The sequence below is a fragment of the Gorilla gorilla genome, chromosome 5 (assembly GCF_029281585.2).
Source record: "Gorilla gorilla gorilla isolate KB3781 chromosome 5, NHGRI_mGorGor1-v2.1_pri, whole genome shotgun sequence".
Taxonomy (NCBI): domain Eukaryota; kingdom Metazoa; phylum Chordata; class Mammalia; order Primates; family Hominidae; genus Gorilla; species Gorilla gorilla.
This window is the reverse complement of record NC_073229.2, coordinates 23,846,832-23,865,593: the sequence shown is the minus strand read 5'-3', so window position 1 is coordinate 23,865,593 and position 18,762 is coordinate 23,846,832. Positions and strand designations below refer to the sequence as shown.

The window sequence follows — 18,762 nt, the reverse complement described above, 5'->3', positions numbered from 1 at the left end:
CATCCTAACTCCTGTCACAAGGATGTGTCACTGTAGGGCTTTCTCACTTACGAAGTGGGTATTGATTCTTTGCAGGATCCTGTGTGGTAAGTAGGGCAGCCATTACTCATGCACTTTTACAAGTTAGGACACAGGGTAAGGACAGCTTTCAGTGACAAAGCCGCAGCTAGAACTCCGGTCTGCTGACTTCAAATCTAGACATTTTCTACCTTTCTTGCCGCTCTCTGCAGGATATCCTAAAACAACTTCGAGAATGCAGAGATCTTGCAGTGGAACAATTTTCTGAGAAAGGAGATGGAACTCCCATGAGTGGGAAGGGTGGGCCAGGCATAGGACGTGGATTAAATGGGATGTCCAGGACCCATGCAGGCCTGGATTATATCAATGTACCCAACATGGAGAGCCAGATGTTGGTACAGAGAAGTAGATCCAATCTGGCTGAAGAGTAGATTATTTCTGAAGAAATGTTAAACTGGGTGGTATTTGAAACAATCAAAGACTGAGAAAAAGAAATACTTATATTACTAATTTCCTTAAGTTTTCTGAGAAATCCTCTTTTTGAAAGAATGTTATGTTTGAGTTTGGTTTGTATATTCTTTTGAGCTAAATGAAATCAATATTGTTAATATAAAAATATTAGACTGTGAATGATATGAAATATAATTTCTGGTTAGCTTTTAAGAATGGTGGCTTTTATTTTATTAATAACTAAGCTACATGTGAATTTAAGAGACAGCGGAGCATAAAAAGTAAAAGGAGAAACCAACATGTAAAGGCGGTTTTGTTTCCTATGCATTTACATTCCATAATGGGAAGCCAATGAATTCCAAAGATTTGGAGGAATGTTGAATTTGGGAAATGTTTAGCAAAGTGTCATGACCATTTATAACAAACATATATTAGACCTGCATCTGATCACTATTTTTACTGTTTCGCCCACAAGATTTCTCTTTTTCTTCTTTGAAGTTACCATAACAATTTTGCAGTAAGAAAGGAAGCAACAGCTAGCAGTGGTTACATTTAAATTAATTCCTTCTTAAGCATTCTAAAATGGCACACTCATCAGCATAAGCTTACTCACACACTGTGTGTACTTTTACGCACCCAGAAGTCAGAAATCACTGCCTAACAGAAGCCAGTGCAAAAGAAGCAGACAGGAAGCAGTTAACCTAATGTGTCTGTGGTGGCAGCTGGCTAACTGGAAGCTGTTAATTATTGAATAAGCACACATACTCCTAATGCAAATTGCCCTGAGATTTTATTAATCATATAAAGCCTATGAAGTTCTAAGTTTGAAAGTTTATATCCCAATTAAAAGATTTAAAACTAGACAGAGAAAATCCATTTGGAAAATGGTTTGGTTTTATTTTTGGAGGGGGAGAATTTGGGTGTTAAGGGGTAGAGGTCCTGACCTGAGACATTTTGAGCAATATTTCCATTTCCATCACACCCTTGTTTACATATACAAAATGTTCAATGGTTTTCAAAAACACTTTCACCTCTATTAGCTCCTTTAAACCTTAGAATACCTCTGTGAACCTTTCCAAAATTTGTTCCGTTTTAATAATTTTAAAAGCTAAAATACTGAGCCTCCAAAAATCAATTTAAAAAATGACACAGAGGAAAAATCAAGTGTTCTTTGGTCATTCAGGCAGATACTCAGGCAGATACTCTCCTGTTCACAAATCCTGGAAATCTATCATGAAATTTCTGAATGCAGTTAAACAAAGAACAAAGACAAAAAAACCTTTAAATTTCTCAATGAATGATTTGACTTTATTAGTATGAAAAGATGTGCCTAGAGAGCCCACAAGAAAATGTTCTGAAGTTGTGGACTCTTAGCCAGAACCCTGTTGCAGGGCGACAGAGCTGTGTGTGTTTTCTCAGGGGCTGCTTCCAGGCCTCAGGTAAAACAGAGGCTGGTGCAGAGTTGTTCTGAATTCCTCTCAAACACCTCCCAGCTTGGTCATAGAGGCTAGAAATCCCATTCGCAGGTTGCAAATGCCAGAGCAGCGGTATAGGTGGCATGTGGACTCTCCAGAAGAAATAGCACATAGACCTCAGTTCACCCCCAGGTGAGAGTGAAGGAAGGCAGAACTTTCCTGAGGGCACTTGCTGCTGGGAAACAGTGAGGATGAGCAGACCAGTCTTTGCTGGGTATCTGGAGAGAGTGGAGCTGGGTGGGGACAAGATGCAGAGCACACAACTGGGGCCCCAAAGACAAATTTGCTTACTGTGGTCAAGGACAAGTCTAGCACTGAGGGTTGGCAAGTTTTCAGGAAACAGGTGGGTGCATGTTGAAAAAAGCACTGATAACCCAAATTGTGCAAACTTTCAATGATAATAAGAATCTGAATTTGGGCCAGGAACGGTGGCTCACGCCTGTAATCCCAGCACTTTGGGAGGCTGAGGCGGGCAGATCACCTGAGGTCAGGAGTTCAAGACCAGCCTGACCAACATGGAGAAACCCTATCTCTACTGAAAATACAAAAAATTAGCCAGGCGTGGTGGTGCATGCCTGTAATTCCAGTTACTCAGGAGGCTGAGGCATGAGAATTGCTCGAACCCGGGAGGCAGAGGTTGTGGTGAGCTGAGATCACACCATTGCACTCAAGAGTAAAACTTCATCTCAAAAGGACTTTAAGTGCACAATCCCCAGATTAAAATATTTATTGTTCAGTATATTTATATTTATTGTATGTGACCTTGGGTAATTGTTTGTTGTAGAGGGCTGTCCTGTGTAGAATGTTTAACGACATCCCTATCTTCTACCTGGGGGATGCAAGTTGTCATAACTGTTCCCTTACCAGTTGTGACAACTCAAACTGATTCCACATATTACCAAATGTCCACTGGGGGTAAAAATCACCCTTAGTGAGGATGACAGCACTAAACCCTTCTGTGACTCAGTTTCTCCGCCTATGGAATGTAAGTAACACTCTCTTCTCACCTGCATAGCGAATCTGTCTTCCTAACTCACTCAAAACCGGCTGGTTTTCATCCTTGACTGAAAAGAAAGTGAAGGCAGCATCATATGGGAAGCGATTCAGCTCGTGTCGAGGGATTGGACCTTGATTCTGGTTGTGCTATTAACTTACTATGTGACCCAGGGTAAATAACTCACCTCTGCTGGCCTCGCATCTTTGTCTTTAAAATGAAATTTTGTCTCTGTACTCAAACCACATTGGCAGCAAGAATATTCTTTTATTCTTCAAAATAGTGCTCTCCCTTCTTCTATTTTTTTCTTTATACATTCAGTAACTTCCCTTGTTCTTATATTGAGTTGCTGTTATTTCGCTTTGATGTAAAAGTAGGAAAAGTTATGACAATCTGGACAGCCTGGGGCTATTGGAGTTTCCCAGGAGAAAGCAAGTCCAAAATCCTGTATTCTCATCATCTAGAGATTAGGCCTGAGATGTTATAACCTCATATAAGCTAACTTTTGCTTAGGCTCCTTTAAATACTGAGTGGTGCATTTTACCAAGCTATACTGCAGATTGATTTAAGAGAGAAAAGAAAAAAAAGAGAAGGAATTAGAAAAAATGAAGAAACTTGCCCACAGTCATACTTCTCCCTTTAAATTGCATTGCTTGATTGCTGCTTTCTTTCCAATGCGTTTCTGATGTGACGGTTCCCACCAGGAAAATTGCCAGAGAAAGCTAAGGAGAATGCTTAACTTTGTGCCATCCGAACGCTTACTTCCCTCACATGGCATTAATAAAGCATTCTATTGCTAGCCCCAAGTTCCTGTGAATAAGCCAGACATGGACTCTGAGCCCTGAGTCAGACTATCAAAGAAGGTGGCCCATGACATATTGTGACAAGGGCAGCATGGTTCTGGGGATAAGGGAAGGCTGTGCAACCACCTGGCATTACTGCAGCGTGGTTACCTGTCTATGCCTGTTCCTGCCTCCCGACTGATAGGATCTGGCAGCAACTATGGGCAGAGAATTTCCCCCAAGGAGATGCAGCTGCTTCTGCAAAGGCTGCCGCTACTGCAGATGACGGCTCGTTATTCACTGTGACACACCTACATGTACCACCTCCATCCATATTTGCTCCAGTGGGTCAAGGCATTACCAGTGGAGGATCTGTGTTGAAACACATGCAGAACCAGCATGCGCAATGGGGAGGACTCTCCAAGAGTCTTCTGGTTGAGGAAGCAGAAGCCCTTGGAAGTGGTGTCCTTCACTCAAAGTCACACAGCAAATAAGTGGCTGAGCTGAAACCAGATATGGTCCTTACTCTCAGATCATATTACCTTAGAGGGCCACTATCAACACATTATTGCCAATAACACAATAATTATGTCAGATTGAGTTGCCATCTCCTAGAAAAGAACAGAGCCCCAAGGGAATGGAGCCCAGATGAGGCAAATTATTGAAAATGGGGAATAAGTGAAGAAAGGTATCAATCGGAGGATTCTAAATAGCCACAGGCACTGGGGCCCTGGAGAATGAGCTTCCAAAGACGATCAGGTACCAAATATGATATGATAATGGTGGTGGTGTTTGGTGGTGGTGGTGATAGAGGTAGTGATGATGGTGGTGGTGACGGTGGTGTTGACAGTGATTGTGATAATAATGGTGGTGACGGTAGGGTGATTATGGTGGTGATAGTGATGATGATGGTGATGGTAGTGGTGGTGGAGATGGTGACGGTGATGGTGGTGGTGATGGTAGGAGTGATGGTGGTGGTAGTGATGGTGGTAGTGGTGGTGATGGTGGTAATGTGGTGGTGGTGGTGATTTATGGTGGTAGTGATAGTGGTGGTGATGGTGGTAAAACACTCAGTATTTACTCATTTGTTCAACAAATGTTTATGGCAATCTACCAGTCTGAACACTGGAGTACAATTGTGAACAAAATTAAGTTTCTGCCTTCACAGAGCTTACAGTCTAACAGAGAACACAGACTAGTAAATAGAAAATTTTAGCTCAGCATGGCAAATTCTCTGATGGAAATAAGCATAGGGTTGTATGGGAAAGCAGATCTCTCAAATGTAGCTCAAAGGTTTCCCAGGACTAAACATTGGATCAAAAGATAGAAGAATGTCTGAGGTCCCACAGTAATAACTAACCATGCTATTATTTGAAGAGACCCTTTCTCCATGGTGGAAATTATATACAAACAGCTAGTCACCATAAGCACTGAAGAAAAATGTAGTAGGGGGTTATTTGCTCTTCTGGGGGCTTGTTTGTTTTGCAATTCAGAAAACTAAGGTTGACACAACTGAAATTTATTCCATAGGATCTCAACATTTACAGTTACTTGATCCATGGTATTCTGATTCAGTTGTAGTAAGAAAAAAGGTAATATTAATGAGAAAATTAGGAAGGTAGGAGGAGAGAAAACAACGTCAATATAGTTACATATTTTTAAATTTCAGTGTTTGTACTGCTGCCATCCTGGACTTTCCAGCTTCCCTTGAGATGTACGCATTTATTTTTAACCCTGGCCTTTTGCTAATATCGAACCACAATGCCATCATTAATCCCCATTAATACTTTGCTCTGACTATGCCTTTTGGGAACTAACTCATGACTAAACTGTTTTAACCAATCGATGTTCGATGTACTCTTTAGCATTGTAAAAAAATCTTGAACTTCAGCTAGTAAATCAAACTGACCACAATTCAGAGTAGGTCCTGGATTTTTCTAGGACGCAGTACAAGATGAATGACTGTAGATGTTTGAGATGAAATGGACTTTAGTGCTTCTGATCCTCATGCATCTGTGATCCTACAGATAAACAGAAAATAAAGTTATTTTCCCTTTGTCCATCTTTTCCTCCCCTTCTTTTTGTCCCAGTATTTAGAAAGATTTTTTTCTTTCCATGCATGAAAAAGACAATAATGACATAACTACTTTTATATCTTGCCAAGCAACTCCTCAAGGGGTTTACTATAAAACCATGTTTTGTTCATTTTCTTTCAATTGTTTACTTGGTCATCTTATAGGAAGCTTCACGTTGAGCAAACCTCTTCATGCAACAAACCTTAATTATAAATATTCAGATTACATTTAAAAGTTCACTTTGATTAGAAATTTCACACCTGAGTCATCCCAAATGAACTGTAAAGACAGAAATAAATATATAAAGTTTGTATTTATTTCTAAAGTTTATTCCTTGATCATACAGACCAGTCACAATGTACTTTCGTAACAGTTTTATTAAGAAAAATTTTAATTACAAAGCAATATCTAACCCATCCTTTGGTTTATAAAGCAGCTTAAACCTCTTTTTGGAGTGAACGGTCGTAGATACATCTAAGGACCCAGGTGCTCAATGGGCACTGTCCTTGGCCTTTCTAAATCACCAAGGAACTTTTTCACATTTACCCATATGGATTTTAATTTTTGAAAAAGTTCCTCTATCAAAACAAATCATGATTATGTAATAATACCTTGTTACCCCATTCTTGTGTCAGATTTATATAACTGCCAATGGGAACTTCTAATGATGGTGGTGGTGGTGGTAATCATCTCTACCAGATAATGAGTATGACCACACTGAATATGATGCGGTGTCACTTTGTGGGGGTAAAGATACAACTTCCATCTGGTCTTTTATAAAAGCGACAACAGCATACCTGCATTACTAACCCGCAGATGCCTAGAGGTCAAAATTCCCCAGGTGGTGACCACTGCCAGATGTAGGTTCCATCATGGACTTGAGTCTCCATCCAGAGCTTCTGGGTCTCCAACCCTATCAGCTTTTATTTAAAAGTGTTATTGTCTCTTTCTATGATTCATATCAGGAATGAAATTTCTCAGTTTGGAACAGCAGAAAAAGGCAGAAGCCTCTGGTGTTCCTTGCAACCTTTCCAATTGTAATGCATATCAATTAGTAGGAGCTCTCAGGGTGACAACTTTGGGAGAATCCACTGATATATATTAGTGAAGAGTGTTACTGTAGTCCAACAGAGTAAAGTACTAAATTACCAACTCTAAAAAGATTTTTTAGAAAACCATTAAAGTTAAAGTCAAGGTATTTCTAAGAATGAAAGTCATTTCTATGATTCTGAAATGACCCAGGGAATTCAATGATGAATGACAGGTACAGACTCAAAGCAATTCTCTAATGTATTCAAAGTAAACAATACCATAAGGTCACCTTATTCACCAGGGATTTTCATTTCTGTTCGTTGAAGATTTTTTAAAAATTGACAAATATATTGGAAGCCAGTGGGAAAATAGAATTTATCTAACAGAAAGTATCTTCATAGCCAATTTTGAGAAATTGCATAAATCCATTCCATAAATAACCAAAGTGCAGGTGGAGAGACTGAGGCATCAGGAAGTTAAGTAACTTTATCCAAGGTTGCTGGTAGCACTGGGGGTGGGTCATGAGTTGCCTGGCCCCACTAATTCACACACAATGTTCTATTTCCCCTGGATTTGTCCTCTGTCTGTCCTCTCTCCAGGTCACATGAGCTCCTTGGATACAGATATAATGCCTTTTACATGCCCTGTCTGATTCAATCCTTCTCTTTCAGGTGGGGGCAGTGGGGGGACGATGAACTGCTCAGACATTATCTTTTTTCTCTTATGGTAAAAGCCAGCAGTGTAATGAAGTTTCCATTTGTGGTCAAACAGCTTGGTTTCTCAATTATTAAGCTTACATTTCTTATGCCTCTTCACCCCATATTTTTGGAGAAAAACAGACATTTATTACAAGGCATCTCTCGAATGTGATAATCATGGGCAATCTAAATGTCTGCTTTACCTGAATTGCTTCCTGGAATGAGATTTCAATGCTGCAGCTATTCTGTAATCACACAGGCTATTTCTGAAGCACAGGGATGCTTTACAGCACTCCCTCCAAGCTGAGTGGTTGGTGCTGCTCTGGTCTCCTGGGGCCAGCATCCCCAGGATAGATGGACAGCAAAGGAGCAAAGCAAAGCCAGCTCAGCCCTTTAGGATATGCACAGCTTCATGCACCTTGGGTTCCCTTCATACCCTTTTTCTTTCCCCTCTCTCCTCCTGTTACATCCTTCCCTTTTTCCTCCTCCTGCTCTGCATTTTTCCCTCTCTCATACGTCCATTCCTTTAATTCAGGTATTTTTGGAGGCCTGTTCTGTACCAGCTCTACACCATGCAGCAGTGGTATGGCAATGAAAACAGCAGGCCACACTTGGAGACCTTGAAATCTCAGTTACTCTCTCTCAGTCCACATTTGCTTATTTCTCTCATTATTGTCAATTAGTAAAATATGTTTTGGCCAAATGAGCATCCTCAGTTACTAAGAGAGACAAGGTTAATAATTTCCTGTGGTCATAGTTATCATGAAAAATGAGTCTAATTACCCACCCCTATCAGAGCTTGGGTCATATATATACCAAAGGACATTCATATATCGGTAGTTATATGCTTCATACTATTCATTACAGTTAGTTACAGGGTTTTTTTTAATTGAAGTAAAATTTACATACAGTAAAAAATCATGGATATTAAATGCACAATTCAATGACTTTTGATTGGGGTAATCACCACCCCAATCAAAATATAGACATTTCCACAAGCTCAGAAGTTTCCCTCGTGCTTCTTCCAGTCAATCCCCACCTCATTAGGTAGCTACTATTCTGATTTCTTGCAATGGGTTACATTTGTCTATTCTTAAACTTTACATAAATTGATTCAGACAGTAGAAATAGGGCTGGCTTCTCTTACTCCATCAACTGTTGCATGTGTTTTCAATGCTTTCCTTACCATTACTAAGAAGTATTTTATTGCATTGTATATCACAATTTGTCTATCCATTCACCTATTGATGCATGTTTAAGATGTTTCCAATTTGAAGCTATTATGAATACAGTTACTATAAACATTCTTGTACAAGTGTTTTTGTGTATGTGTTTTCATATATCTGGAGTAAATAGCTAAAGAGAGCATGCCTAGATCAGAAAGTATGTATATATTTAACTTTATAAGAATTGGCTAGTTTTCCAAAGCAGCTCTACTGTTTTACATTCCTGTCAGCAATGTATGAGAGTTCCAGTTTCTCCACAGCTTCACCTATTCTTGATGTCTTGAACCTTTTTAATTTTCACCAATCAAATGGGTATATAGTGGCATTTCATTGTAGTTTTAATTTTCATTTCCCTGATGGCTAATGATGTTGAGCATCTTTTAATACATTTATTGGCTATATATATATATATATATATATGTATATGCAGCATGTTTTCAAGTCTACTGATTTTCTTATTGGGTCATTTGTACTTTTATTATTAAGTTATAGTTGCTCTGTGTATATACTTCTCATTTGTCAGATATGTATAGAACATATTTTCCCCAAACTATAGCTTGTAGTTATATTTTATAAATGGCATATTTTAAGTAACAAAAGTTTTTAAATTTTATAAAATCAAATTTTTTCATTGTTCTTTAATAGTCATCCCCAGTAAATGTTCTTTCCACATGAAGACTTTCACATGAATCACTATTTGCCCATGTTTGCCACTACTTCTCCTGTGTTTTATTTTTGAAGCTTTATAATCTGAACTTTTACATTGTGGTCTATGATCCATCTTGAGTTACCTTTTGGTGTTGTGTGAGGTAGGGATCAAATCTTATTTTTTCCAAATTTATCCATTTGTTCCACCAGCATTTGTTGAAAAGACTGTTGGAAAGGCTTTCATTCATTGCAAAGAGTTTCTTTGTTGAAAAGACTGTCATTTTCTTCACTGAATTGCTTTGGTGACTTTGTCAGAAATCAAATGTCTACATGAGTATGGATCTATTTCTAGACTCCCTTTTCTGTTTCATTAGTTTATATGTATGTCCTTATGACAATACCACACTGCCTTTTTTACTGCTTTCCTCTAGTAAACCTTCAAATCAGGTAGTCATTCATTTTTGTTCTTCTTTTTCAATATTATGTTTAATTATTCTAGATCCTTTGTATTGCTATGTAAATTTTGGAAACAACTTTCCAGCTTTAATGAAGTGCCTATTGGTATTCTAACTGTCCCATTGTCTTGATCTATTAAAGAAGTATTAAAATGTAGCCTATAGCCATCTTCCAGTGATAGCACATCCATTCATTCAACAGAACTTATTGAGTTCCCACTCTGTGCTAGCCCTGGGAATATAAAGACAAAACAGCATAGTGCCTTCCTTCCTTCTGTGAACATAAAGTCTGGTAAAAGAACAAGGACAGTCTAACCAATGACACAATACAATGTGATAAATGGATAGTACTATGCAAAGGGTACTATGTGATCAAAGAGTAAGGACATCCAAATCAAGGTGATAAGTAAAGATTCCCAGAGTGAAACCAGCTGAGTTTTAAAGGATCAATAGGGCACCAGGTAAAGAAGAGGTTTGAGTGTGGATGGACATTCCAGGGAGCGAGAATAACATTTCCAGCAACAACAAGGCAGAAAACAGCTTGTTATTAAGCAAACCACTATGAAAAACCAAAGACATGGTAGATGATTTTCCTTTCCTTTCGACCAAGTATGTGACCCTGGCTGTTGTAAGTGCCATAAAAGCCCAGAAGAAAATCAAGGATGAGGAGCCAGGCAAGGGAAGAAATAGAATTGCTGCTACCCTATTTCTTTTTTCTTGTGCATTTTCTGGGATGCCTGCCCATGGAATAACCTGAGTAGTTGATCTTCAGCTCATCTCCTTTCCTATCCTTACAACATAACTTGGCAAATGGCGGAGCAGGCACAAAAACAGATCTCTACATTCCCAGAACTGTGACCTTTTAAATTTTATTTTTTAGAACAATTTTTTCAAATAGCAATTGAATCCAAATACATAAAAGAGAAAAAGCAGAGCAGCTATTATTAAAGAAAGGTGGTGACTGCAGCCTTGACTATCAACATTCAGTTCTCACCTGCCCCACCCCACAACACCATAACTACTGAGTTTCTTTTGCAAAACCCTAGCGTGTCATGAAGCACAATTTGACATCCACCACACCACTTCCACCTGTGATTAAGTCTGGTCACCACCACACTGTAGCTGGGGATTTGTGGTTCACAAAACCTGGAAATGATTTTCTACAGGAAATAATTCTTCTCCTTGCCAAACTTAACGCTAGGCCTTTGATGTTAGTTCGTGTTACCCAACATCAAAATTCATTTCCAATGGTCTTTGAGAAACTATCATGGACAAAATTAGGTATAAGACTATTTTCTAAAAGAGTTATGGAAATCCTAGCCTTTATGAGGACATAACTTTTAACAATGAAATTTAATGGAATATGATAGGTTTATAACAGAGAAAAGTCATTTCATCATAGCCATATAAAATGCACACAGAGGAGAAAAGTACCCTTGCATATTTTTTTAAAAAGCAGAAAGAAATAGTAACTATACAAAATGTAAAGGTCTGCGCTACAGGAAATTGAAGAATCAAGATATGTCACATTTCTTTATTTTTCAGTATCAAGTTAGAATCTGCTTATATTCCAATGACCAAAATTAAACAGAAGTCCAGTACGGGTCATGTTTTAAGGCTATTTCTATTCTTTGAATTATACAGGAGAAATAATTTTAAAATCATAGATAATATTATACTATAGATGCTGGTTTAATTTAAAAGTTTTCATTGATTTTCACAGCTTTATTGAGATATAGATGACAATAAAATGTGCATACTTAATGTACAATTGGATAATGTTGACATGTATATGTACCCATGAAATGAACGAAAATAATGAATATATCCATTGCCCCCAGAAGTTTTCTTATTGTAATTTCTTCCTTAAACCACTCCCTGATTTGTGTACCATCCCCCATCACTGCTCAGCCTTCTGTCATTATACATTGATTTGTGTTTTCTAGACTTTTACACAAGTATAATCATGCAGTATGTACTCCTTGTGAGGCTTCTTTTATGCTTCCTTACTGTATTCTGAGCTTCATCCATGCTGTTTTTTGTTTCAGTAGTTCATTCCTCTCTATTGCTGAGTAGTAGTGTTTCAGTGTATGGATGAATCACTATTTGCCCATGTATTTACTTGTGCATGGATATTTAGGCCATTTTCCGTTTTTGCCTCTTACAAATAAAGCCAGAAACTTTAGCTTGGAAGACTTTAGTAAAAGTCTTTGTATAGACGTAAGCTTTTATTTCTCTTAGGTAAATACCTAGGAGTGAGGTGGCTGGGTCATAAGCTAAACATAGGTTTAATTTTTAAGAAACTACCAAACTGTTTCCTAAATTGGATGGGCATTTTACATTCCCACCAGCAGCATATGAGAGTCTCAAGTGTTCCATATCCTCCCGGACACTTCATATGATCAGTCTTTCTAATCTTAGACTTTTAAATAGATGTCCAATGTTACCTTGCTGTGGTTTTGATTTGCATTTCCTTAATGGCTGATGATACTGAGCATCTTTTGTTGTGATTGGCCACCCACGTATTTTCTTTGATGGAATATCTGTTCCAATATTTTTCTCTTGTTTTAAGGTTGTGTTTGTTTTCTTACTATTGAGTTTCAAGGGTTCTTTACATATTCTGGATACAAGTTTTTTTTTTTAATCAGATAAAGGATTTACAAATATCTTCTTCCACTCTAGTTTTATTTTTTCATTCTCTTCACAGGGCCTTTCAAAGAGCAAAAGTTCTTAATTTTTATGAAGTCTGATTTACAAATTTTTTTATGGATCATGCTTTTCATATTTTATCTAAGGAAACTGCCTAACCTAAGATCACACAATTTTCTCCTTTGCTTCCTTTTAGAAGTTTTATAACTCTAGGTTTTATATTTAGGTCTAAGGTTCATTTTGAGTTAATTTTTACATATCGTGCAAGGTATGAATCAAAGCTCATATTTTTGCATATGAATATCCAATTGATGCCACCCCATTTTTTGAAATGATTGTCCTTTATCCATAAAATTTCCTTTGCAACTTTATCACAAATTAGTTAACTGTATTTGTGTGAGTCTATTTCTGTGTTCTCTATTGTGTTACATTGATCTGTTTGTATTTATACCAAATGGTGCCATGCTACTTAATTTAAAAGTATTACATATAATTGTACCCAAATTCTATTTAATTTTAAGTTTTATTAAATTTTACTTTAATAGGAAAGAAATTAAATTGCAACAGAAGAAATTATTAAACTTCAAATAAATATTTCTTCACTACAAGAGATATCATTTCTTAACAGGTCTCCCTAAGGTTATTAAAAATTATAAAAACCATTAAAAGAATAAAGTAATTATGTACTTTTAAATTATACTTTAATGTTAGATGGTATCAATTAACTGAGAGACCAACACACTAAAACATTACCATTTTCACTGTTCCTCTCCTCTTTCTCCTATCTTTTTTCTTAGGATGATTATTGTTTTTATATTATCAAGTTTTAAAATTCATCTGTAACTGTAAATCCCAAAGATGCTTAACTTATATGGAGTTTTCTCACCCCTGAATCTGTTATCACAGAGTCTCTGTTCCTGGGTTCTTTGTTTGACTCAGCCCCTAATTATTTTTATATCACTTTCAAGTATTAATAGTTTGGTTATGATAGGTACCATATTCCCTGAAGTACTTCATGTTTGACAATGTGTGTAAAAGGGGGCTGAATGCTTGATTTGATGCTCCACTTGGTCACTGTTGATGTAGAGAAGAGCTAATGATTTGTGTACATTAATCTTGTATCCAGAAACTTTGCTGAATTCTTTTATCAGTCCTAGGAGCTTTCTGGAGGAGTCCTTGGGGGTTTCAAGGTAAACAATCATATCGTCAGCAAACAGTGACAGTTTGACTTCCTCTTTACCTATTTGGATGTCCTTTATTTCTTTCTCTTATCTTATTGCTCTGGCTAGGACTTCCAGTACTATGTTGAAGAGGAGTGGTGACAGTGGGACTCCTTGTCTTATTCCAGTTCTCAGAGGAAATGGCTGTCAACATTTCCTCATTCAGTATTACGTTGGCTGTGGGTTTGTCATAGATGGCTTTTATTACATTAAGGTATGTCCCTTGTATGCTGATTTTGCTGAGAGTTTTAACGATAAAGCAATGTTGGATTTTGTTGAATGCTTTTTCTGAATCTATTGAGATGATCATGTGATTTTTGTTTTTAATTCTGTTTATGTGGTGTATCACATTTATTGACTTGTGTATGTTAAACCATGTCCACATTCCTGTTATGAAACCCACTTGATCATGGTGGATTATCTTTTTGATATGTTGTTGGATTCAGTTAGCTAGTATTTTGTGAAAGATTTTAGCATCTGTGTTCATCAAGGATATTGGTCTGTAGTTTTCTTTTTTGGTTATATGCTTTCCTGGTTTTTGTATTAGGGTGATGCTGGCTTCATAGAATGAATTTGGGAGGGTTCCTTCTTTCTCTATCTTGTGGAATAGTGTCAAAAGGATTGGTACCAATTCTTCCTTGAATGTCTGGTAGAATTCTCCTGTGAATCTGTCTGTTCCTGGACATTTTTTTGTTGATAAGTTTTTAATTACCATTTCAATCTCACTGCTTGTTATTGGTCTGTTCAGGATATCTACTTCTTCCTGACTTAAGCTAGGAGGGTTGTATTTTTCCAGGAATTTATCTGTCTTTTCTAGATTTTATAGTTTATGTGCATTAAGGTGTTCATAGTAGCCTTGAATGATCTTTTGTATTTCAGTGGTGTCAGTTGTAATATCTCCTGTTTCATTTCTTAGTGAGGTTATTTGGATTTTCTCTCTTTTTGGTTAATTTTGCTGATGATCTATCAATTTTATTTATCTTTTTAAATAACCAGCTTTTTGTTTCATTTATCTTTTGTATTTTTGTTTGTTTCAATTTTGTTTAGTTCTGCTCTGATCTTGGTTATTTCTTTTCTTCTGCTGGGTTAGGGTTTTGTTTGTTCTTGTTTCTCCAGTTCCTTGAGGTGTAACCTTAGAATGTCAGTTTGTGCTCCTTTGGTCTTTTTTATGTAGGCCTTTAGGTCTATGAACTTTCCTTCCTAGCACTGCCTTTGCTGTATCCCAGAGGCTTTGATAAGTTGTGTCATTATTGTCATTCAGTTCAAAGAATTTTTTAATTTTCATCTTGATTTTGTTTTTGACCCAATGCTCATTCAGGAGCAGGTTACTTAATTTCCATGTATTTGCATGGTTTTGAAGGTTTCTTTTAGAGTTGCTTTCCAGTTTTATTTCTCTGTGGTCTGAGAGATGGCTTGATATAATTCCAATTTTCTTACATTTATTGAAGCACATTTTATGGCTTATCTTATGGTCTATCTTGGAGAAAGTTTTATGCACTGTTGATTAGAATGTGTGTTCTGTGGTTGTTGGATAAAATGTTCTGTATATATCTGTTAAGTCCATTTGTTCCAAGGTATAGTTTAAATCTATTGTTTCTTTGTTGACCTTCTGTCTTGATGACCTGTCTAGTGCTGTCAGTGGAGTACTGAAGTCCCCCACTACTATTGTCTTACTGTCTATCTCATTTCTTAGGTCCATTTGTTATTGTTTTATAAATTTGGGAACTTGAGTGTTCAGTGCACATTTGTTTAGGATTGTGATATTTTCCTGTTGGACAAGGCCTTTTACCATTATATAATGTCCCTCTTTGTCTCTTTTAACTGCTGTTGCTTTAAAGTTTGTTTTGTCTGATATAAGAATAGCTACCCCTGCTCGCTTTTGGTGTCCATTTGCATGAAATACCTTTCTCCACCCCTTTACTTTAAGTTTATGTGAGTCCTTATGTGTTAGGTGAGTTTCCTGAAGGCAGCAGACGGTTGGTGAGTTCTTATCCATTCTTCAGTTCTGTATCTTTTAAATATAGCCTTTAGGCCATTTACATTCAATGTTAGTGTTGAAATGTGAGTACCATTACATTCATCATGCTCTTTTATTTTTTTTTTGAGACGGAGTCTCGCTCAGTCGCCCAGGCTGGAGTGCAGTGGCACGATCTCGGCTCACTGCAAGCTCCGCCTCCCGGGTTCACGCCATTCTCCTGCCTCAGCCTCCCGAGTAGCTGGGATTACAGGCACCCGCCACCACGCCCGGCTAATTTTTTTTTTTTGTATTTTTAGTAGAGACGGGGTTTCACCGTGTTAGCCAGAATGGTCTCGATCTCCTGACCTCGTGATCCGCCTGCCTCGGCCTCCCAAAGTGCTGGGATTACAGGCGTGAGCCACCGCGCCCGGCCTTCATCATGCTCTTTGTTGCCTGTGTACTTTGGTTTTTTTGTTTTTTTGTTTTTGCTTTTTAACTTGTATTTTTGTTTTATAGGTCCTGTGTGATTTATGCTTTAAAGAAGTTCTGTTTTGATGTGTTTCCAGGATTTGCTTCAAGATTTAGAGCTCCTTTTAGCAGTTCTTGTAGTGGTGGCTTGGTAATGGTGAATTATCTCAGCATTTGTTTGTCTGAAAAAGGCTGTATCTTTCTTTCATATATGATGCTTAGTTTCGCTGGATACAAAATTCCTGGCTGATAACTGTTTTGTTTGAAGAGGCTGAAGATAGGGTTCCAATCCCTTCTAGATTGTAGGGTTTCTGCTGAGAAATTTGCTGTTCAACTGATAGGTTTTCTTTTATAGGTTACCTGATGCTTCTGTCTCACAGCTCTTAAGATTCTTTCCTTTGTCTTAACTTTGGATAACCTAATGACAATGTGCCTAGGCAAAGATCTTTTTGCAATGAATTTCCTGGGTGTTGTTTGTGCTTCTTGTATTTGGATGTCTAGGTCTCCAGCAAGGCCGGGGAAGTATTCCTCAATTATTACCCCAAATAGATTTTCCAAGCTTTCAGAATTCTCTTCTTCCTCAGGAACACCGATTATTCTTAGGTTTGGTCATTTAACATAATCCCAGACTTCTTGGTGGCTTTGTTCATATTTTCTTATTCCTTTTCCTTTGTCTTTTTGGACTGGGTTAATTCAAAGAACTTGTCTCTGAGCTCTGAATTTTTTTCTTCTACATGTTCAATTCTATTGCTGAGACTTTCCAGAGCATTTTGCATTCGTAAAAGTGTGTGCAAAGTTTCCTGAATTTTTGCTTGTTTTTTCTTTAAGCTGTCTATTTCCTTGAATATTTCTCCCTTCACTTCTTGTATCATTTTTTGGATTTCCTTGCATTGGGGTTCACTTTTCTCTGGTCCCTCCCTGTTTGGCTTAATAACTAACCTCCTGAATTCTTTTTCAGGTAAATCAGGGATTTCTTCTTTGTTTGGATCCATTGCTGGTGAACTAGTGTGATTTTGGGGGGGGTGTTGATGAGCCTTGTTTTGTCATATTACCAGGGTTTGTTTTGTGGTTCCTTCTCATTTGGGTAGGCTCTGTCAGAGGGAAGGTCTAGGGCTGAAGGCTGTTGTTCAGATTATTTTGTCCCATGGGATGTTCCCTTGATGTAGTACTGTCCCCCTTTTCCTATGGATGTGGCTTCCTGTGAGCCAAATTGCAGTGATTGTCTCTTTTCTGGGTCTACCCACCCAGCAAGTCTACCCAGCTCTGGAGTGACACTGGGCATTGTCTGCACAGAATCCTGTGATGTGAGCCATCTCTGGGTCTCTCAGCCATGGATACCAGCGCCTGTTCCGGTGGAGGTGGCAGGGGGTACAATGGACACTGTTAGGGTTCTTAGCTTTGGTGTTTAATGCTCTATTTTTGTGCTGGTTGGCCCCCCGCCAGGAGGTGGTGCTTTCCAGAGAGCATTAGCTGTGGTAGTATGGGGAGGAACCAGTGGTGGACAGGGCCCCAGAACTCCCAAGATTATATGCCCTTTGTCTTCCACTAGCAGGGTAGGTAGGAAAGGACCATCAACTGGGGGCTGGGCTAGGCGTGTCTGAGGTCAGACTCTCCTTGGGCAGGTCTTGCTGCAGCTGCTGTGGGGGACGGGGGTGAGATTTCTAGGTCACTAGAGCTGTGTACCTAAGAGGATTATGGCTGCCTCTGCTGAGTCATGCAGGTTGTCAGGGAAGTGGGGGGAAGCTGGCAGTCACAGGAGTCATGCAAACAGCTGCCATGCAAACCAAAGGGCCAGTCTCACTCCCACCGTGCCCCCCTCCATTTCCTAAGCCCTAAGTCCATTTCCAGGCAGAGGGCAAGATGGCCTTGAAAACCTGACCTGGTCTACCCACCTCCCAGCTGCAAAAGAAAAGGGCTTGGTTCTTCCACACCTATGGAGTCTGCACACCGGATTTGCACCCTTGCCCAAGTTCTGGCCAGGAGGCTTCTCACCCCATTCAAATTGCTACAAAGTTCAGCCAGAGATTTCCTTCTCCATGTGGAGTTTTATCCTCTGCTCCTCTGTCCACCTTTCTGATGGATCTCTGTGGTGCCAGGCAGGGATGGCCTGCTAGGGGACCTAGCAAGCTCCCAGGGCCTTTCTGCTGCTTCCTCTACCCCTGTATTTCCCTCAGCTCTCCAAGTTGACCCAGCACCAGGTGAAGTCCGAAACTTCTCCCACAAACAGACCTTCAGCTTCTCCAGTGGAGGTTTGTGTTCACGAGAGGAGGGTCTCCCTTTCCCACTTCCATAGTTGGGACACTCACAGTATTTGGGGGGGTCTCTCGGGTCCTGCAGAAGCAGTCTGCTTCCTTCAGAGAGTCTGTGGTCCTCTCAGGATTGACGGTTTGTTCTTGCAGTCGACCTGGATCTAAAATTTACAGCACGAGCCTCCACATGCTGCTCTGTCCAGAGCTGCAATCTAGTCCTGCCTCCCATCCACTATGATGATCCAAATCCTTGGGTTCTCTATTTTAAGGACACTAATCATCCTTATGTTGTATCATCTTTGTTCTCCATAACTATGGAACTATTAGAATCTCTCTAAATAATTCATCACTTTGGTTTTTTATTAG

The 18,762-nt window shown here is 38.7% G+C and overlaps 1 protein-coding gene across 2 annotated transcripts in view; it reads left to right on the top strand.

Annotated features, from left to right (window-relative positions):
- F13A1 (coagulation factor XIII A chain) overlaps positions 1–18,762 on the top strand; it is a 176,464-nt gene that overhangs the window by 71,841 nt on the left and 85,861 nt on the right. The gene's annotated exons all lie outside the window — the stretch shown is intronic.